The following is a 22,690-nucleotide window of genomic DNA, read 5'->3' as shown; positions in this document are numbered from 1 at the left end:
CTGGGAGAAATTCAAAGTTTGTTTTCAGAAGCATAGGAAGAGCCAAATGTAGTTGCACTGATTTCAACCCCCAAAGAATGACTTCTTGCTTGAGGCTGGTCTGAGCAGCTGCAATCCTTCCACCTGTAGCTGGAAGGGAATCTCTCTAAGGCAGAAGCTCTCCTAGGCTGACATAAGACAGTTTTCTGAGGACCATCTTAAAAAGATTTAATGAGTTTGCAAGGAAGAAAGGGTCTTAAAATGTATTTATTGTGGAGAGTGTTTTTAATGCTGTGTCCTCTGTGATAGGCTTTGAAAATCTGGGTGTCTCCAGCTGCAGTACGCACTAGGCTGAATTCAGAGAAAAGGCTGCTTGTCCTTTCTCCTTTAGCTGAGATCTGTACTACATGTTTGGGGGCTGAAACAGTCTGGTTGAAAAATCTTGCCTTGGGTGGGAGAATTTTTGTAGGTAGTTTGCATGGAATATCCAGTAAAAATAATCAGTAATTTGAAGAACCATGTACAGTCATCTTGTTTCTGTAATTTATGTGTGGGTATGGAGATGACTTCAACCACTCAGTTCTCTTAGCAGAAATAGGACAAGGATTCCGCTGCCTTGCTTTTGTGTTTTTCTGTGGTGTGTTTTTGTTGGTGGTTGTTATTTTTTCATGGCTTTTGGTTTGTTTGCCAAACACTCTCACATTAAAATTATGATTTAAAAATGTTCCATATATATGGAGTAATAATTTTATATACATTATATACATATGAGCAAGGCTTACAAAAAGCTGCATTTTTATTTATAGTGAAAGGATGTAAGTTGATCTGTAGTCACCCAGATTTACTCACTACTAGATGCCCTTGACTGTCACATTGCACTGTTGTGAGTGTGAACATGTTTTCTTTGTTAAAATCGAAGGACTGATCCTATGAACATAAAGTGCAAGGCGTACACCTTTAAAAAAAAAAAATCAGCATGCTGCAGAATGAGGCAATTATTTGGTCTTTCCAGAACCCTGTTTCCTGTGTGTGGATATCAGTGGTAAGTATGGCCGTTAGCAAGGCTGGCACTGGTTCGAGCATCATTAAATAGAAGCCTGCTGACACTGGCCATTGATCCAACAGCCAGCATAGGGCCTCTGGGCCACAGTATTTCCTCCCCCATCTCTTACTTCTCTCTGGGGATAACCAATTGGAAGAAATGACCCACTTGCCTGGAGTTTTTAGAAGCAGTGGGCAGTTTGATGTGAATTGTCAGCTCCAGCTAGAAGGGCAAAGGATCATGCAGTTGACCCTTATCCGTTGTTGGCATTCTGTTGCTGTAACATTTGGCCATCCCTCACAATGTCACAAATCCCAAGACCTTGTGAAACTCCACCAATGCAGTATTTGGAAAGCTGTCATCTTTTAAAGCTGTTATGATACAAAAAGGTGATGATTGTTTTGAGCTATAATACTTTAAAAAAGAAAGTTCTGCCTCTTTAGTAATGAAAAGTTTATAATGTTAAGCAATCTGTTTATAATATTTTATTTGAAAATTGCTGTATTTTTCATTTTCTGAAAGAGCACAAGTTGATGACAGTGGTCCCAAATGGAGAAAAACAGGTGACATTCAAGTAATATCTATGAAATGGAACATACTACTTCTCATTTTTACCGTATTTTTCCCATTTATTGTTTTCAGCCTTGAATGTTTTCTTTAAACAGCACTGATAGGTCTGAAAATTGCCACAAGCTTTTCTAAAGACAACATAGGTATTCTAATATGGTGTGCTATGGGAATTTTGTAATTAATGATTTATATTTATTTTCTGTAAGAAATTAGACATGGTACAATTTTGTTAATAGAGTAGTATCCAATTGCCATAATAATGATCAGAATCAAGTTGTAACTAAGTAGTGCATCTATGTAGGAATATTCTCTGTATTGAGTACAGTCTGTTATCTAATTAAATAAACTTTTGCAGTAAGCTGCCTCACACGTTGATTTGGAATGCTGGCAGTCATTTGCCTGCAGCAAAGTACTTTCCAAATGTATAACTTCTGCCTGCTTTATGGGGCTCTTGATGGAATTTGGCCTTTTTATTTCATCCTGATTTTTAATTTCTGATGTTGTATAGGACCATCAAGCTACTGCAAAAAGAATTGTAGATCATAATTTTAATTTATTTCACAGTAATTGAGTGTAAAATTCTGTGCTTAAAATGCAATCCTAAATCACAACTTCCTTTTAAGTCAGATATTCTGGATATTCTGCAGTTCTCTCATAAAGTTAAAATATGGTCAGTGTTACATCTTTACATAACTTCATAATTTTAGGTAATGAAAACCTGAAATAGGCATTATTTTTGTTTGACTGTGTTAAGTGCCTCAGAGTTGAAATTGCGAAGAAATCATGTTCTTCAGACCTCTCAATAATTGTTTTTATGCACATTCTGTAAGGTCCTAACTAACTTGAAATGCAGTATTTCATTCCTGACATTTAGTCCATGAAAATGTCTTTGGAGATGTATTATTCCTTGCAAATAATTTACATGTACCCTACAGTGAACACACACTGCTGGAGACTTACAAGAATCATTTTTTCTCTGCTATAGGAGATGAATAGGAAACATATACATGTCTCATTTGAAATTGGTTTATATAACTGTCATATGACAAATGTGTTGTCATAGTCTTGGGCCTATTTTTGTTGACATAATTTTTTTTAAAGAAAGTACAGTATCAAACTCTAACAGATGATGATTGCATGAACTAACATTGCATCTTTGGCTGTTCTCATTTGTGTAGTGTTTTGTTTAGTTTGTAAGTGCGTAAAAGCGGTACTTCTGAGCTCAGTCTGACCAGATAAATTAAGGTACAGTAGATCTCTCCATCTGTACTGTCAGTGTTAGTTTGCCTACAAGGATATTGGCCCTTGAACAAGCTGTTCTGGGGGATACTATGTTATGAACTCACACAATGGCAGCTTGTTGGCATGTGTAGCCTCTAACCACACTCTTACCTAACAGTACAGTGTGTTACATGCAAGGTAGCATCAGCTTAGTGAATTAAGGCTGACTTGCAAATGCACGCAACCCTTATTACTGAACGACTGATGCTGTGGCCTACTTCACTGTGCTCAACTCATTTGTATGTTGGGTATTACCAGTCTTAACAAAATGAGTGAGCATATATAGCACAGTCATCTTTATAGGAGTTAGTTAATGGCTGTACTACCCATTTGTGCAAGAAATTTCTGCACCTAGAACTCCCTAAAAAACCACAGTCAGTTGTTATTTTGGCTTTGTATGCTTCCTGTACACTTCTGCCCACACTTACTCATGTTAATCAAATTATTTTTCTACTAGTTAAGAAAGAAGAATGGACCAAAAATTATTTCTTTCATGATAGTGCCTCTTCTTCTTCAAGATGTATGGCACAGGGATATCTATTCTGTTGAACTTCATCGATGGACACCCATCTTTGGATGCCGTAAAGGAACTTGATGCACTTACGTGTACTGAGTATTTATTACATGGAGGTGGGTATTATAGATGCTTTTAAGCTGGATATCTGAACAATCACTTGACTGCTATTGAAAAGCCTGATTTGCTGCTCAATATGGAAAAACATGGCACACTTTCTACCTTAATGACCCTGAGTGTACAGGCTGGCCCCAGTTATGTCTCTGTTTCCATTCTGCTTTTCCATGCAACTTGCGCAGTATGGGTTTCCATCGTGTACAGACAGATGTTCTCAGTCATAACACTTCATAGCAAATTGTGTAAGTGAGCAGGAGTCCTAGAGGAGTCCTGCAACTTTGGAGAAGCATGCAAACCTCAACTTCTGCCCTCCTCTTGTATATACGTAGCTCTGGTTTCAGTTCTTTTTCTGAAGTGTAGCCAGTTCCTACAGTGTTTCTGGCCTCTTTTTAGCATCCCAAATTTCTGTGGGAGCCTGCATTTCACACCATGCTTAGCGCTCAGTTCTGCCTTTTACCTCTTAGCTTTGCTGTGTTCTGTGGTTTTCTGTGCTTTGAGGATCTTTCCTTTCAATGTTATGCACTTTTCACAGCATCTGGCTTGGTAACCTTGTACTTCTCTTATTCTCCAAGTAATTTTGTGCTTGCTTTCTCCCGTGCTTCTGCTGTGACTTGAGGGTGAGATTGCTTTTGTGGTTTCTTTCCCTATGTCCCTAGTGGGACATTCAGATCCCTTTCTATTCTGAGCATCTGGTAACATCGTGAACTACTTTGTTACAGTCCCAGTTAAGCACAAGTTGGACTAGGAGTCTCTGAGCAGGCTTTGTGTTACTTACGTCGTTCGCGAAGGATGCATTGCAAAACATAATTTGCACATGACAGCTATCAAGAAAATTGAGAGGCCACAGTATGCAGGATTTTGAGGAGAAAAAAACTATCTGACTGGAGATCTTGAGTAGTGCTCAGTGTAGAGTGGGATTAGGTCTTAAGCAAGCACTCTTATGAATAGTACTTGTGCAGCATTACAAGTAAAAAAATTACCCGAAGGATTGCACCTTCTGAAATGATTTGGCTAGTACTGGTAAACTTGCCATTTTCTCTGTCTGTATTTTGTCCATTAAGATTCAATGCAGAGCAAAGCAAATAATGACTTTTTTAGTTTTGTGGGTTTTTTAAGACTATTTTGTTGATAGATGTGGGCTATATAAAAATGAAGGATTTTTCTGTAATTGTATAACAAATATACTTCTCTTTGGTTCAGCACTAACCGTTAAGAACAAATGAGGATCCAGGCAGTGATATTTAAAAAAACTTTTTTTTTTTTTAGTGGCACTTGCTTTTGTTGTTGCCAGCAAAGATAACTGCATGTTTGCTCAGAGTTCCATAACATTGGTAAAAACAAAACAAAAACCTTCTAGTTTCGTTAGCTTTTCTTTCATTACGAGATCTACTGCCCTGAAAGGAAAGCGGTAGTGTTTTGCAGGATCGTATTGGTTCTGAGATAGATGTTGTCTTCCACACAGTTATCAATACGCAAATACTGAAATGCCATTAAATCTTGAATCTGCCTATGAGATTGATACTTATATTACTTGTGCTCACTTACTTTTGTAGACCAATATTTCATGGTCTATTTATTAATACAAAAGGTCTGTTTCTATTTTTGGCTAAAATGTGAAATATTCCCCCCCTCCCCCTTTTTCCAGTTTCTAACAAATTGCTTCTTTTGATTTCTCAGGCTTGATGGGCCACTGACATTGGCAGGTGGTGGAATGACACAATGCAATATGATATGCCAAAGTAGCTGGGCATCACTTGTCATCTTGTAGACAAGTGAGGCAGAGGAAATAAGAGAATACATGAGTCTCAAATATGCAGGCAAAAAAAAAAAAGACATTTTCCATAGGCTAGAAATCTTTTCCTTTAACTGCCTTCTTCCATCTTGTCCCCAGAGCAGTTCAGTTTATCGTGCTCTTTTATCTGCACCATATTTGAGGTATTGTAAGTGAATGTGTGAAACATTTTACCTGTAATAAAAAGTTCCATGTATAATTTCACTGAAGGTTCTTGCTTGCTTTCTGTAGTGAAAGTAAGAAGCCATTAAAGGCAGTAAAGATATAAATAACGATCTTTAGTGTTATGGCCTATGCTAAATGCAAAGTATATAAGCATGTATCTTGCTATAAAGAACTGCTTAGTTCACTATGATTTCATAGTAATTGCTTGGTTTTTGACCACACAGGATTATTCACTTTGTTTCAGGCAGAGGCCTCAATAATTCATCAAGTTGTTCAAAAGCACAAATGCTCATGCATGGATTTAAGGAGGAGCTATCTATGAACATGTTTCTCAAATTCTGATCCCTCTAGGACAGTGTGGTGACAACTACTTAGCAAATTTCTCCCTCAGATATTCTGTTTTTCCTGAAGTTTGAGATCTACAAAAGCTTTATTAAATCTATCACAAGCCATCAGCACAAATAGAATAAGAGTTGGAAGAGCAGCCTGTGTTATTTCTTTACCTACCTCTGAAGATATGCAGTACGCTCTTCTTCTGTATGTGTGCAGCAGGCATGAGTGAAGAGACAAATGCAAGTTTATAAATCCTGCAAAGTAATAGTATAGCTAATTCAGCTCACTCTGAAAGCTCATTGCAGGTCCAGAGCAGCTCTTTCTCATCCTGTGAGCTGCTCAGCTGCATCCTCTTCTGGATGCTCTTAAGGTCTGCAGCAGAGGATCCGTCCCCAATTGTGGAGGAGGTTGTTAACCTCTTCCAAGTTAAGGAAAATACAGTTATGATGAAAAAAAGAAGTAGCCCAGTTCAGAAGGGGTTTCCTTGGAGTCCTTTGTGTAGTAAACAGATAAACTTCCCAAAGATGGTTTTGACTGTGAGCTTGACGAAGGTTGCTTCAAAGGTGATGTATAACGTTATCTCCTGACAGCCTCAGTTACGGATCAAGCGCATTTAAGTTTGGTGCTTGAGGCTGATCAGGATCAATGTCTTCCAGATTGCATCTTCATTGCTGAAATTGCAGTCTCCTTTGTTTTGGAACTTCCTTTACCTGATGTAGGAGCTTAATATTTTTAAAGACCTGTCTGCATATATGTTTACTTCTACACTTATGACAAATTTTGGAACAAACTTAATTTAGCAGGAAAAACATTACACTTGCCATAATTTTTCCTATAGTGCATTATCTTGTGTTTGACCATAGTGAAAAATTATCAGCTATTTGTTTCTTTTTGATAAATGAATTTTGCAGTTTGTCCCAGTTTTCTTCAGTCTTGACAGTTATTAATGAGTCTGTAGTATTTGCAAGTACTTCAACCCTATTTTAATTACAGTAGTATTTATACAAAAGCCTAGTATTCATTCCAGGTTTGCTGTTTATTACATGCTTTATTACATATCTCTTCATAGACTGGGGAAAGAATATTGCATTTTGAGTCACAGGAGGTTTGGATTGCATTTTTTGTTTTAATGATCATTTGATGCTTTGGAATGGTACTAATTTAAAGAGAGTGGCAAATGCAGTGCACGCTGCCACTGCAGCTACTCAGCAGTCATCAAGGCATCCTCACCTAATCACATATTTTTCTTTTTAAAATATAAGCTTTCCCAGAAGGAGTAGGTGTTAATTCCATGTGCTGAGGATAGCCATCATGCAGCAATATATGTATGTGTAAGAAAGAAACCATTTTAAAGGGATATTTTTTGTTTGTGTTTTAAAGTAAAGCTTGGTTATGAACAGTTTCTACAACACACAGGATGGGTGTGTAGAGTCTTTGTGGCAGCGTGACTATGCTGCTTGCATATTGGCAATGTTGGAGTTTCTTTAAAATTCATTTAATATCTTTGTTGGCTTCATTTAATGCTGAGTTCAGTTTCCAGTATAGCTTTAGCAGTACTCTTAGGAAAGAAGGATTTGGGATGTGATGCCCTCTAAATGGCTTCATTTCCTTGGCTTTGTTTTGCATGCACTGGAGGGCAGAGCATCCCAGTCCAACCTCTCTCCTATAGTGGCAGGAGAATGTGCACCCTTCAAAGGGGGTGGGAAGGTGTTCCTTCCCACCCCTCCCCCAGCCCCTGAGCTAGAAAACCCTATGGCCCACTAAAAAATGTATTTTGTGGTCTCTTTGTACTGTTGAAATTTTCTCTTAGAAATGAACTCCCACTGTCTAAAATACCATAATGTTTTACAAGTTTACAGAAGATGAAAATGCTACCAGATGTTAAGTTCAAGGAGCAAGTTAACAACTGTTGTCAGATGGAACAGCTTTTCCTGTTTGGTAACTTTTCCTTGCCTTCTCTCCCTCTCTTCTGTCACCTTCTTGGTTCACTTAACCACAGCTGCTACCAAACTGCCCATCCCTTCTGCAAATAAGCCACTATTTCACTCATATAGCTGAACGGAGAAGTGTACGTATTGTATAGCACGCATAATTAAGTTAACGGTTGGTTGGATTACCAAAATCTTCTATCAAAATGGATTTTTGGACTAAACTGCTGTAGTTAAATAGAGTTTACTCTTAAATGCATATTCAATAAGCAGAAGAGAAGTCGCGAATAACTGAGATAGTGGAAATCTGCTAAGGGCACATGAAAAGAATTGCTGATATCAGGCAGTCTCACCTTAGTGCTGCTACAATGCTGCTATTTTTGCCATAACACTTTTTTTCCTAATGATTCAACTATATAAAAGGTATATGGATTTGGAGCACATCAGAGGTCATTTCCTCCTGTGACTCGCTAATCAGCTCTGGTACTTTCATATATACAGCAGGAACTTTCAGACAAAGGTAAGATTAGTGGCTAACCAGACAAAGAGAAAATAGAGGAAAATAATAGTAGTGGTGAGTACATGCATCAAGTAAGTGTGGCCCAATATTTTTATGGCTTTTTTGATAGATTGCTTTGGATGCTTCTGGGCAACATTGAATACAGCACTTTTTTTCTCTCTATCCCAGAAGGATTATTCCAATGGTTCACCTTAGATTCTGCACAGAATATTACTTTGATACTCTAATAGCTTTGGAAATGCTCTCCTTTGATGTCAAGGGCTGTATGGAACTGTTCTTTTGATTAAGAAACACTTATGCGCTTGAAAAACCTAATAATAGATTAAAAAAAGAAAAGAAAAAAATGATCATCAATTGTGCTTTATTAAACTGGATCTATGGGAGAGATGCAGAACGTGTGTGCATCTGTATCCCCTGTCTTGATCTGTTATCTTTCTGTTGGAAACCCTCACAATATGTCTGTGTCTGTCTTGAATAGCCCAGGAGCCTGTTTCTTTCCCCCCCTCTTCGTTCTAGGACTCTCCCCTTTTCTCTGCCACTGAATGCTTGCAGACCCAACAACCTGGCTGGCAGTCGGATTATTATATCCCCCCTTCCCTTGTACTCGATTGACTGTCAAAGATTTATAGCATACAATATCAGAGTAATACCTAGTCTGGTCCATACCAGGAAAATTTATTTTTACTAGCAACGGGCATAATTGAACTAGCGGCCAAGAATTTAACTTCATTCACTCGCTTGCAATCAGTGCCATTTCAGGGAAATAGATTGCATACAGTCATGCAGAGATGCTCAGCTGACGTTGTCTGTGACTGCAGACAGAGCTCAGGGTAAATGTCTGACACAGTTCAGGGCTTATAGCAAAAAGCCTCCTACATAGTGTCTATATGACATTATCAATAGAGCAGCTGTTTTTAGGTCTAAGTCATGTTACTCAAGAGTTTAGGAGGTACTAAGTTAATTTGCCAGTTGAATGGGTGTTGAGATTTGGTCTGAAAACATAGAGTAAAGCTCTCTTATGCTTAATAATAATATATTTACAAGGAGTTCTGTAAAGGTTTTGCCCCAGATTTACTAATTTAACGCACTGCTTTATGTTTGCAAGTTAATCTCTTAATTACTTTGAGATAAACTTTTAAGAAAACTTACTGATCCTACATTGGTGGGAAAGGGGGGAGACTGCTCCATGCTTAAGCAAGGAAAATCCTTTTTAATTCTGTGCTCTGCAAGTAGGCTTTTGTTTGTGAGTTTGTTTTACATTAAATCCAGAGTCACTGCCTGGAAAGAGTTCAGAAATAACTGGGTGAACATTTCAATTTTAGATGTAAGAACATAGTGTACATCAAAGATGGCAATTTTGATCATTTTTAACTATGAAAAATTGAGCTCTATGGAAATAAATATATGCTCAAGCAGATGAAGTGCTTCTCAGCAAAGCAAAATTGGGATGGCAAAAGCATCAGTGAACGTGGAACAATACAGTGACCTGAGATACAGATTAGGAAGGAAAAAACCCTCAGAATTTGGGGTTTGGCTGCATGCTGCCAGAGCTGTACCAGCCCGCAGCGGATTTATTAGAACAGAGAAGACCAGTGAAATAATTATATTTTCTTTTCTGTTTTAAATTCTACATGCTTGTCAGAGTTTCAGCCGTTTGGGCTAAAACTGAGGCTTCGTAGGCTGTTAGACCCCTGCTGCTTCACATGGAAAGCTTTGTGTGAGAGGGGGAAGTTGGAACATCAGTTCACATCTTCACAAGAGAAGATGTGATTATTTGACTGCCTCTTCATCCTTGTTCACGGGGCAAATCTCTCAGCCTTCACCACTCCCTTCAAGTCCTTTGTACCTAGCAGAGATACCCTTCCAGACTTTGAGCTGGATGTGCATCATTCACCCCAGTTTGGGGACTGTGGAGTAGACTGAATTCAGGCTCTCCCTTGTGGATAAGTGTCGGGGATAATCAGATGACTAAATGAAGACACCATGTACTCAAACACCCAGACTTGCCCTAAGCAGTGTCTGGGGCTTCACTGAACACCAGACAGCAAAGCAGGCTTGTGTATCTTGAGAGGAAATATATTTTGCAATGCTTTCTTTGCAGGAGTTGGAGAAGTTTTTGATGAGGCATACTAGATGATTATTTTTGCAAAGACTTGATTTCTCTGAAGAGAACAACTTAAGATTAGCAACTGTATACTTATACTTCGTGACATGTAGTTTATACTAGATTTTTAACTTGGTTTCAATTTAAAGGGTTATTTTTGAGCATAATAATAGTATAATACAACATACCAGGGATTATTTGAAGGGGGTTTCTCAGACTGTTGATATTTTACTTTTGCAAGCATTGTTAATTGTTTACATGGCTAAAAAGAGCATGCTTTAATCCTTCAGATGGAAACTGCTTTTGCTTACAGTTAATAAGAGGAAATAAAGTGAGAATGGAAAAAAATTATTAGGACATAAATATCGAGAAGCTTTAGATATTAATCCTGGCCTAAGAGATGTGTAACATAAATGGAAGAATGAAATGAAAGAGACCAGGAAAGGTATAGGGCTTTTGAAAGACTAAGTTCGTTTGAGGATAATCTCAGGCCACAAAGAATAATTTTAGTAGCCAGTATTGATACAGGTGATGTGTGATCCCAAAACAACTACCAAGAAAAGAGTCAGACACAAGCCTAGGTGATGAAGTAGGAAAATATATTTGATTGGGAGGCATTTAGCCAATAGCACAAAGGTAATGAAAAAATTGGAGGTAGCAACTGGTTGGCTACTTTGTCCCATTGGACTTCATCGATACAAAATGTGGGTCACTTCCAATTTGTATGACTAGAGAGATCACCTGTAGCCTCACAGTACTGGTATTTTTGTTTAACCATAAGATACTACTTTCTGGAGAAGTCATCATTCTGTGAAGAGTAGAAGCATACCAGGTCTGTGTATTTACATATTCTGTCAGGTGGGAATGGAAGCAGGTTGGGTTGGAGTGGCTCTGTATTGGCTGCTCAGAACTGGAGAAACATCACTGTGAAATGCTCCTATTTCCAGGTTTATTGCACTTTGATGTGCAATAATATATGTGACATTTTGCTATTTGTGATGTGTCTCACTGCTGCCTCTGGTCCTAAACCTGGACGTGAACTTCCAGCATATAAGAAATGCATGATACAAAGAATGTAATGGAAGGGTTGTTGGCAGCTGTTGTTTCAGATATAAATATATGCTCTATCCCTCCTTCTCTGGCTGGTTGTGGTGGGTTGACCTTGGCTGGACGCCAGATGCCCAGCAAAGCTGCTGTGTCACTCCCTTACTCAGGTAGACAGGGAAGAGAAAATATGGCAAAACGCTCCTGGGTCAAGTATAAGGACAGGGAGAGATCATTCACGAGTTGCCAAAAGTCATGGGCAAAACAGACTAGACTTGAGGAAATTAGTTTAATTTATTACCAATCAAATCGGAGCAGGATAATTGATATAAAAGCTAAATCTTAAAACACCTTCTCCCCATCCCTCCCTTCTTCCTGGGCTCAACTTTACTCCCGAATTCTCTACCTCCTTCCCAATAGCAGCGCAGGGGACTAAGGGTGGTCAATTCATCACACACTGTTTGTGCCGCTCTTTCCTCTTTAGGGGGAAGACTCCTCACACTCTTCCCTTGCTCCAGTGTGGGTCCCTTCCACATGAGACAGTCCTCCACAGACTGCTCTAATGTGAGTCCTTCCCATGGACTGCACTTCTTCATGAACTACTTCAGCATAGGTTCCTTCCATGGGGTCACAAGTTCTGCAGCAAACCCTCTCCAGCAAGGGGTTCCCACGGGATCACAGCCTCTTTTGGGTATCCACCTACTCCACCATGGACCTCCCTCAGCTGCAGGGGCACAGCCTGCCTCACCATTGTCTGCGCCACAGACTGCAGGGGAATCTCTGCTCTGGCACTTAGAGCACCTCCGCCCCTCCTTCATCACTGACCTTGGTGTCTGCAGGGCAGATCTTTAACATATTCCCACTCCTCTCTCCAGCTGCTGGTGGTGTGCAGTTTTTTCCCCTTCTTAACTGTTATCCCAGAGGTGCTACCACTGTCGCTGATGGACTCAGCCTTGACCAGCAGTGGATCCGTGTTGGAGCCAGCTGGCAATGGCTCTATTGGACAAAGGGGAAGCTTCTGGCAGCTTCTCACAGAAGCCACCTGTAACGCTCCCACTACCGAAACCTCACCATGCAAACCCAGTCACTGGTCCTGAGGCTTGTCTGTCAAAACTTACTGTCCCATCAACATCAATTAATATGCCAACTTGGGGGTATGTGTTTAAATGGTATTTTTAATTGCTAAATGCTTTCTTCCTGCCAAAAGTGTATGTATTGACAAGCATCAGCCCTAAGCTTCCAGTGAGGCAGAGATGAGCAAAGCAGATCTAGATCTGTGTCTGATGGGATGAGAATTAACCTGGGCAAGGACCCAAGTCTTTGGGAGGAACAACGGAGTTATCCTGATTCACAAGCCAGAATTAGCAAATGAAGTTTGATGTTTTATGATGTCTTGGCTGTCTACCATTCCTGGAAGACAAGGTACGATGCCTTTTACTGGTGAGTAAGACCCTCGAATCCCCACCCCTGCGTATTGCAAGGTCCTAGCTGTGGTGTCTTATCTAGCTTCATTTTTTTCTATTTTCTTGGCGCATTCAGGGTAACTCTTTTGTTCCATTTCCAGCCCACACGCTGACACAGCTCTCTCCCTCTCTCTCTTCCCCCTTAGACTGTTGTTTAAGCATGCTGTAAACTTATTCATTCCCTAAAGGCAAGAGCAGCTATCTGAGCAACACTTTGTCAGCATAATACATTTACAGAATGCATATTTATGAACCTTTGAGCCTTTATTGTTCCAGAGGGCAAATAAAAAACATGAAAAGTAGCAATATAGTGTTTCAAAGGTCCCTCAAGGAAAACAAAAGTAGTTGGAAATAAATTTAGGAGAAAAAAAAGTTCTCCAGAAGAGAACCTTGAATTAACACATACAAAATATGGGCTGGTTAAGACTATTCTTTTCTTCCACCTATCCCAGACTCTCCTAATCCAAGTTTTAAGACATTTTAAGTGTGAAAAATGGTTTTAAGCTTCACAAAATAGAATAAATGGCCTAGATTAGATGTATGTAATAGTAAACCAGAGGTTTTTAAAGCAGCATGTTTTGCTCAATCATAATAAAATAAATACAGTTTTTAAATGGAAACGATCATTTTCCTTGGAAGCTACGAGAACAGTATGGTATGTGCCACAAAATTGCTACAGATAGAAGGCAGATGAAAAATCAGTAAAATGCCCTAATTATTGTAATTTTAATTGACTCTAGGTTCTTATTAACTTTACAGTGTATACCTTGAGTTTAAAAATTAATGGGTTGCTACTCGTTATTGCTGATAATAAAATCAGTTAGCCAGTGTTTGTGTTCTTAGACGTGTCCATTAGCTCAATTCGATTAAAAGGTTGTTATACCAATGTTCCTAGGTTCCTAGCCTAAAAATTAAAACATGTAGTGTCGTCTCCCTGCATGAACAGTCTCACTGTAAAATGGGACATGTGAGTGTGGCTGCCTGTAGCTTTCATCCAAAGCAAAAAGTGGAGTGTGTGCCTAACAACAGATTTCAGGGAAATTTGGTTTAATCAAAATTTGAAGTACTAAAACCAGGGAAATAGCTGCAGCAAACAAGAGAAAATAAAGTTCCAAATGCTCAGAAATTAAGATAAATTCAGACTTTTAGCTCTTCTACTGCAGTGGACCTGTAGGGATTTCTACATTTCCTTCTGGGATAAGAGTTTGTAATTGTGCTTTCTGCTGAAAGACTTGAAAGACATGTGCAATGAGAAACTGCACTTGATCTCTGTTACTTCTTTTGGCCCAAATTAGGGAAGGACAGCTGTAGAGCTCCCTGTGGAAAGATGCAGAACCCTACTGACAGCAAAAACTAGCCCTGGGGTGAGCCATGAAGTGTGGCACCTCTGCCATAAGATACCAGATGATTTGTGTTGAAGGGATGATGGGTAAAGGGGAAGGTTTGTTTCCTGAATCTGTCACAATTTCACTAGTGAATATTTTTTTCCAAAGGGATGGTGAATGTGCGGCCACATCAGCTGTGCCCCGGTGCTCACAGGCATACTCTAAAATCTTGGGTGGCTCGAATAAATGAGAGGGGGTCCTACTGTCTGTGTATGACATGCTTTCTCTGTGAGCATGAACTCTGATATAGGGGGTTCTGTGAAGAGGTTTTGGGTTTTTTTCCAAAGGTATCTGCTCCATTATAATAGTACAACAGAAAAAATGTGAGAGAGTTCCTGTGTGAAAATACAGCACTGCGCAAAGGAGGCAACTTTAACTTTTATGTTGAAGTATGTTTAGTTATTTTCAGTAGTCAGGAGGCAGCTGAATTCACAAATCATTCCAGTGCCTCCAAAGCTGTAATTTTAGCCATTATTCACAAATTACAGACTTTTCTTCCCTTCTCTCCTTAAGAATCACTCTGTTCTGCTTTGCATAAGTCCTGGACATTGAGGCCCCCAGAGCAGGTTTGCCTCTGAATATCATTTTTCAATGAATTGTGGTAATCATTTGTTAAATATGAAAGGAGTTGAAACATTATGACCGCTCAGGAATAAGTGCATGAGTAAATCCTCACCTACCACAGTGCAGTGATTTTAAACAGGAAAAAAGGGGGGGGATTTCTCACATTTTAGGTGTTGCTGACAATGTTACTTTGCAGCAAGAGATCAGAAATATCAAATGGTTAGTTAAAAACACAGATGAACCAAAATTAACATCATGCCAGTTCTACCAATATCTGGTGTACAAATCTGATCCACAAATCTCTGGTGTATTGCTTATGATGTGGGGAGGATTCACATTGCCAAGACTGGGTGGGTTTCTCCTAACCCTGTACCACTGTTTAAAGGATGATGTCTTTTAAGGATACATAACTTCATTTATAAATAAGCTCTGAGCAAATACTTGGTATCTGAAATGCCACTTTTCTGTCTTTTAACAAGCTCGGAAAAGCTGGGTGCGATGTTGTTGCTCCAGCCCATGCCTGTCCCCTCAGCAAAGCAGGCTCCCGCATCTGCCCCTGCAAAACAGTCCTTGTGCTGGGTGGGCAGTGCTAGTGCCCAGGGCTTTTGCAGGCTTGCCTCTGAATATTTCAGTGGAAATAATCACATGCATATAATTTGTTATAGTGTACAAACAGAATGGTAGGAAAGCAGGGTGGGTTATGAGCCAAGGGAGGCAGAAGGAGGTGCAGTGGATGGAGTGGTATCAGAGACACTGTTAATTCTTATGCAATCTATACAGAGCATCGTAATGTAGAGACTACATTTAAGCCCCCTTGCAGCCCTGTGCTCCTCACTGCATACCCCTCCCACGGGGTGGGGCCTGGATGCCATGTCCGAAATGGGCTAAGCAACACTGGCTGTTCCCAAACTCCATGTGGGGAAGCTCTGTCAGAAAAGGCGGTAATGGGAAAACCCTCAGCAGACATCTGTAGAAAGATGTTGTTATCAAACATCAGTGTTAGAAACAGGGCTTAGCCTCAGCAGGGTTATGTAACACAAAAAGGAAACTCAAGTGAGGTGAACACCCATTTCCTGTTGTCAGCCAGATTCCCATAGACCCCTTAAAAAACCCAAACAAAACATCCCAAGCCTGTAACTATCATGCTTCAATTAATTATGGGACTCTGCTTTTTACTCCCACTCTTGCTGCTATTCATCCAAAATAGGACCATGTCTGTTATTAGCAAAAGAGGAGGTTCTTACAGGAGAAATACTGCGAGCATAAAAAATTTCTTACTATCATGAAAGCTATCTAAAGCCATAAAGAGTACTAAATAAAAAAGGAGCAAATCCAGTTTTCTTTTCCCTAGCTTTCTAAACAGCTTTTGAAAGCTTGTTTCACCAATGTGAAATTAATCACAGATTATTTACATTCTTGACTCATTGTGAGAAAGACACATATGAAAAGATCCTCAAGTTTGAAAACCATATATGACTACACTGTCATCTTTAAATTCCCTATACATAACAAAAATGGCAGGATGCAAATATGAGGCATTCTAGATCAAAGCAGCAAAAATATGAAGATATTATTACCTACAAAATATACAATGAGCAATATTAATGATAAATATTTTAAATCCAGTGAAAGGAGAAATCTATAGGAATCTTTCTGTTTTAGTAGATGTTGTTCAGTGTGGTTTCAGAATTCCAGATTACACTGAGTTTTCTTTTAATTAGAGATCTCTAGCACTGAAATAGTGAAAGGGAAACATTTTACAGTGTTTCTAGGTACTAAAGGAATGAAGAGACTGTCGCCCTCTTTATCGTTTTCTTTTCTCAGAAAAGTAGCAAACGTATGAAAAAAGGCCATACTGTCACTGCAAATCGGTGTTTGTTCTAGCTTCCTTTATTACAATGAAATTTGCTGTCGTAGGAACTTTTCTTATGTGTTGTTCAAAAAAGTTTGGGATTTATCATGGGTTATATTTCTGTCTTGCTCATTTTTTTCTTAAATAATCAAAGATCTTGAGTATTGAACTAGAAAATGAGTCCTGTCTGAGGGTCATGTCCAAGCAATTAGGACCAAAAAGCAGAAACTGAGTTGGGGCAAATCAAGGACTTTTAATTTACCTAACAATTGTTTTGAGGATTGCTAGAGTAAGACTACATTTACAAACTTGTAACATTAACGTTGTACCCAAGTTGACAGTATTTTAGAGAAAAGCTTCTTAAATTCTCTGGCATGATTGCCTATTGTGAATTTGTGCCCAAGCCTGTCCCTGGTCTCGAAGGCTGCCCACCAGATCAGTGTTTTGCCTTCAGTCTGCCATTAGCTGTGGTTCACATGCTCTTCCATTTTCCAGTTCTGACTGTATGAATAAGCTGAAAACTGAACTCTTTCAGATGGGTGTTTCCTATGTCCGGCCCTGCCAAAAAGGCATATTCCCTTTTAAAAAGATGAAGATTCTCACTGTTCATAATTTGGCTGTGCATCAGTAGCTCTGCTGTAAAAAACATTGAGAAGTTGATGTGAGAGGCCAAGTTCTAGGGCTGCCTATGCATGAGTAATAGCTTGCAATATTCTCCATGAATTACGTGTTTCTGTCTGAGAAAGAGTTGTGTTTCTGAGACATGGTGTCTCCAGTTGATGCTCTTCAGGCTGGGTCCTGCTTCTCTCCCTCCTTATTTAGGGCCATTTGGACGAACTAAGATCTGGCCTAATATTAGCAAGATTTGCTGGAGACTGCATGCAAAATTAAAAGAGAAAAATAAAAAAAAAAATTAGTTTAGTGGTAACATGTTTATTTGGAAGAGACCATACAGGTTTTGGTTTTGCTGAGAACATGGTTATTATACGAGATGCTAAGAGCCTAAGGTTTTAATGATATTATGCACCTAAGATATAAAAAAGTCTGTAAAAGTATGTCCAGCTCTATAAAATAATTTTCCTAGTGAATCTGGTACCAAGATAATGACAGCCTCGAGTGCCTGTCAGCTCCGAGGGCTCTGTCCTCTGGAGTGCAGCTGGAACTGCAGCACCAGGAGGTTGATTATTGCCCAATAGTCTCTGCTGTGCATCTGCTTTTTTTGTTGTTGATGCTTCTCCCCTGGTTAGGTCAGTGACTGCCTTTTTGTTTTCTTCAGTCTCTGTTTCCCATTTGTGCGCCGTAGGGATACATATTGAATGAACGGAGGAAAAATAAGAAGAAAATCAGTAATTCTGACTAATATCCCCAGAGTATCACCAACAGGTTAAAATCTCCAACTTGTGTTAGGAGATTTAGGAGATTCTAGGGTGTTACTGTTAATTGGATGCTCTCATGTATCCTTTTTAAAAATTTTGATTAAAAATAAATATGAAGATTAACATTCCTTGGGTTTTGGGGGGATAGGGGGGGCTTGCTGATTCAGCTTCCAAAGAGCAGCAAATGAGTTTGGTTAGAGGGTAGAAAGCCTTTTGTTGCAAGCTTTCCATGAGTAGCTCAGTAATACCACCCATAAGCTAAACTGAAAGCATTGTGCTACTTGCTTAATAATTAAATGAGCTCCTCATTTCGGTCACAGTATCTAACATAAGCTAAATCCAGTGAGCCCACCAGCTGTGTACTTGCTCACAGAAAGTTACTGCTATGATGTTGTACTGAATTTCTCCCAGTCAACCCAGTCTTATTAATGCCTCAGTGTGGCATAAAGCTTCATTCATTATTCATAATAATCCAGTCAGAGGGCACTCTGAGACCTGATAAATTCTCACCTAAATGACAACAGCTGACAGGGCCTAGGGTTTTATAGCCTTTCTCTTACCATAGCAAGGTGCTGTGGGCAAAGGTCCAGAATGATCCTCTACTAATGACCAGTGTGATATATGAGCTGCTGCTTATTTTCTGACATGAAGTCTACTCTGCTGAGCATCCAACCCGCCAGCCGTGAGTAGTGGATAAATATCTGACAGGCGATATACTTCAAAAACAGGTCATGAAAAAAATCTGTCTCAGGTGGGAGGGAATAAAAGGGTTAATCCTGTGCTGCAGCAGCAGTGCAACATCAACAACAACAAAAATATCCTAGGGGCAAAAAAATAATCAGAAGTCTGTAAATTCTGGCTGTGCTGATGTGGAAATGAGAATGTGATTCCTACTTCTGAAAACTCTTCCTTTCTGGCACCCAGAGGGTTGAATAATCATGGCTTTAGAAGCCTGTAAATTGCTTTATAAAAATCAATAATCATCTGCTGAAGGATATTAATTGCACTTTTTCACAAAGGGGAAAAGCTTCATAATATTTTATTGGTTTTTAATGGGCACTTTGATACCACAGGAGGTAAGTGAAAAGCCTTTCTTTTGTTGAGGCACAGACCTAGCTTTTCAAAGGAACGTGTGTACCTATTTGAGTTTAACTTCTCCCTTGTGTTGTGGGTTCAAATTAAAAGCAGATGGAGTCCTTTTATTTAGCTTTTCTGTTTTACTTTCAACAGTGATTGATTCTCTACTATATCATTTTACCTTTCCTAAGTTATATCAATAAATGTATGTCTTTTCCTGTGTTTCATTGCCGTGTAAATTTAGGGGTTAATTCTGGAAGTTTGAATTTATTGAGATATAGTAAAAAAAGGAGCTCCAAGTGCATCAAAATGATGCAGGACTGACAGGGCCAAATCTGATATGTTTTGCTTGTTTTAATATAATGAGTACTTATGTTTCAGTGTGCCTCTTCCTTGCTGGAAGAACCAGCCTTTGAGACTCTTTAAGGATGTCATTATTGCATTTACCTGTCCACAGCATGTTGGGTCTCTAAGCTAGGAGGACAAGCAGTTGTTCTGCATACAGGCTTTGCTCAATATGAATTTCTGTCCACTCCATTTAGCACCACTCCAGCGGCAACAACGGGCTGCTCTGGCCTGAAATCATGGAGACCTGGAAGTGAAAAGGTGGTCCTTGCGTGACTGAAGTTGAAGGCCAGAAGTTACACTTGTTTGGTGCTGTGTTTTGATCCTAATCTCTCCAGGTTTTGTACCACAGTAGCAGAGACATCCACAAGGTCAATGGGAATGATTTTCCCTTTTCCCTCCCACTGATGCCTTCTAGAGAAACAGACTCTACCTTGTTCCTAAATTGAACCATTAGATAGGATACCACCAATCAGGTTAGTGGAGTTAGGTCAAGTCCTGCACTGATTCTTATGCTCACGTTATGTACAATGCATTGTGGCTGTTGGAATAATTCAGGATGCAACCATTGACAGCTACTTCTATCGTTCTAATGCTGCAGTGCTGGGACTTGCTTTTGGGAGCAGACTGAGGGCTGGAGGCTACAGAAATTCACTATCTACTGGGATTATGGGAAGTCTTGATTTTCCTGACTGAAGTCATTCTGACAGCCTTATTTGGGCTTATTTTGAGAACAAGAGTTTCTACTAAAAGTGGCACAGACTATTTACGAATGAGGTGTGCCTGAACTATATGAAACCTAAACATATTCCAGACAAGTTTAGCCTTTGTTATGTGCAAGAGTGGGGTGAAAGCATTCCTGGAATCAACCATGGTTGCTAGAGCGACCTGTGACTGTAACCAAAACATTCATCACTCTTGCTGTGTTCCTCTGTCAGCCTCCTCTGACGCTTCTTCCTCTTTTCCATTATTTTCCTGTAGAAATAAACAAAATATGACACTTGCTTAGTGTGACCCACACCAGTCAGAATGTGGGCTTATTGAACACAGCCTGACATATAATTAGTCAGGCCAAGCTGCTGGATTTTATAGTCATTCTCTGTTGTGTTCTCTGACGTGTTGGTTCCTCCTTCTTCTTGCTGCTCCCCTGGATGAATGCTGTTGGATGATGGGTTCTTTGCTTTGAGTTAGGAAGGTGATGGGAAAATGTTCTAATGGTTGTGGTAGACTAGGGAAGACTTTTTATTGTTGTTTTTTCTTGTTGAGATAGAATAGAAAGATATGTCATTAATACTCATGGACGTGGTGAATCACCTGTGTGATATTTTTGCTGACTCTACAGGTCAGATTGTCTCTAATGTGGCAATCCCTCACTGAAGTGTCTTATCATTCAGTAACTTTTAAGTTTCCATAAACCTCCTTTTTTGTCTGGAGATTTTCTATTGCAATTTTTCAAACGTTTTTCTATCTAAGCATGAAAACAGTGATTTTTCTTTGTGTTTGTGGGGTTTTCTTGGTTTAGCTTGGTTTTGGGGGGTTTTTTTTGATAGAACATACACGTTGCATTCCATCTGCTTGAAGGACCTGAAAGTCACTTGTGTTTGGCCAACTCAAAATTTCCCTCTCCCATAAAAGCAAAGACAAAATACGAAATTGTTCTATAAAATACTCTAAAATTGAATTGAAAAGCATTTTAAAAGCAACTTTAATAGAAGATAAAGCTGGATTTGTAAATCCATTAATTGTAGCCTATGCTTTTGAAAATCAAGCTACGTATTTCAATATAAGTATTCAGTTTCCTATCGTTAAGATTGGAAACTGAATACGTTTGTCCAAAGATCTTAAGTTTTCATATGAAGTAATTTAATAAAAATTAAGGAAAGCAAAAGATGAGAGTAACCGTCAAAGGTGTACTGAGAGGGAGAAGACAATTCCATCTTTAATGTTCCACCTTCAGGGTGAAGATTTTTGTTCTATCCTGCGGGCATTGTGTATGCCATGGTGCGGGAAATAAATTACTTTAATTGTCTTGTTCTTTAATTCCTGACTTATAGTAGGAGTCCCTGCAGAGATTTAATGGTAAATATTTAACAAGAGGAACTCCCCTTCCCTCCCATGATCTCATATTTTGTAAACTGATTAACAAGGAAAACAACATTTCCCTTTGGTTAAAGCCCTTGGTTCCTCACAACTGGGAGTTCTGTTCCTCAGCCATTTCCATTGCAGGGCTCTCCCAGTAGGCAGTTTGGTTTTCCTCCAAGTGGAAAAAAAATTTGACAGGAAGAAAGTCTCACAACTAGTGCTCTCACAGTAAAGAGACAAAAAGGACTATTTTAAAAAGCTGTAGACAATATTTTTAATTTTGGTCAGTGGTAGAGCTACTGCAAGACTGCTCAGCCATCTAATGCAGTTCTGTAATGTACCCATGGAATTAACTCACACAGTGGATCCCACCTTGATGTGTTGGCAGTAAAGCCAAGCAAATACCATGCAGGACCTCATAGCATTGCATCTTTACTCACTTTCAGTTGAATTGAAACATTTGAGTAGGTTGCCATACGATCAGAGAAATCAAGTGTTTCTGGGCTGTCCTCAGATATCTCCTTCCCTGTACGGACTCCTCATGTTGGTTTTTGTGTATGTGTTTTTTAGGAGCCTGTCATGTTGCCATCCCAAGCACATGCTGCTGGGAAAGACATTATTTTCCTTGCTCCAGCTTTCTCATCTTGGTAGTTACGAGATGAGAGAAATTCTTAGCGCTCATAGACGTGCCTTCAGCCACTGTGGATCTATGGAGGATAGAGAGCTTACATTAGACTGAGCTGAAGCTTCAACACAGGTGAACAGGGTGATCACACACAGATTACAGCCTTGCTCACATATGGGTCACCATATTCTCAGTGAATACCATATTGTTATCTACTGTATGGAAGAAAACGAGAAATAAAAATTGAATTCAGTAGAATTGCCCTAGATTGATACCTGGTCTATCTGAATGGGTGCTTCCCTTGGTCAAGGCTCTTGGCTCTTGGTCAAGACCAGAGGTAGTATTGCTTAAAGTTAGGCTCTGCAGTATGGCAGAGTGAGACAGAGTATATCTGGGCAATTGGATACACCAGTGTCTCACTTTGATGCTTTTTGGGGGGAGTTGCTTGTCTTGTTTTCTGTAGTGCAGTACTGCGCAGTACTGTGATTCTTTGTGCTGTGGGTGAATGGGGACTTTTCATTTTGAATTCAAG

Source organism: Strigops habroptila, chromosome 8 (assembly GCF_004027225.2).
Source record: "Strigops habroptila isolate Jane chromosome 8, bStrHab1.2.pri, whole genome shotgun sequence".
Taxonomy (NCBI): domain Eukaryota; kingdom Metazoa; phylum Chordata; class Aves; order Psittaciformes; family Psittacidae; genus Strigops; species Strigops habroptila.
The sequence above is the reverse complement of the archived record's forward strand: the minus strand, read 5'-3'. Positions refer to the sequence as shown.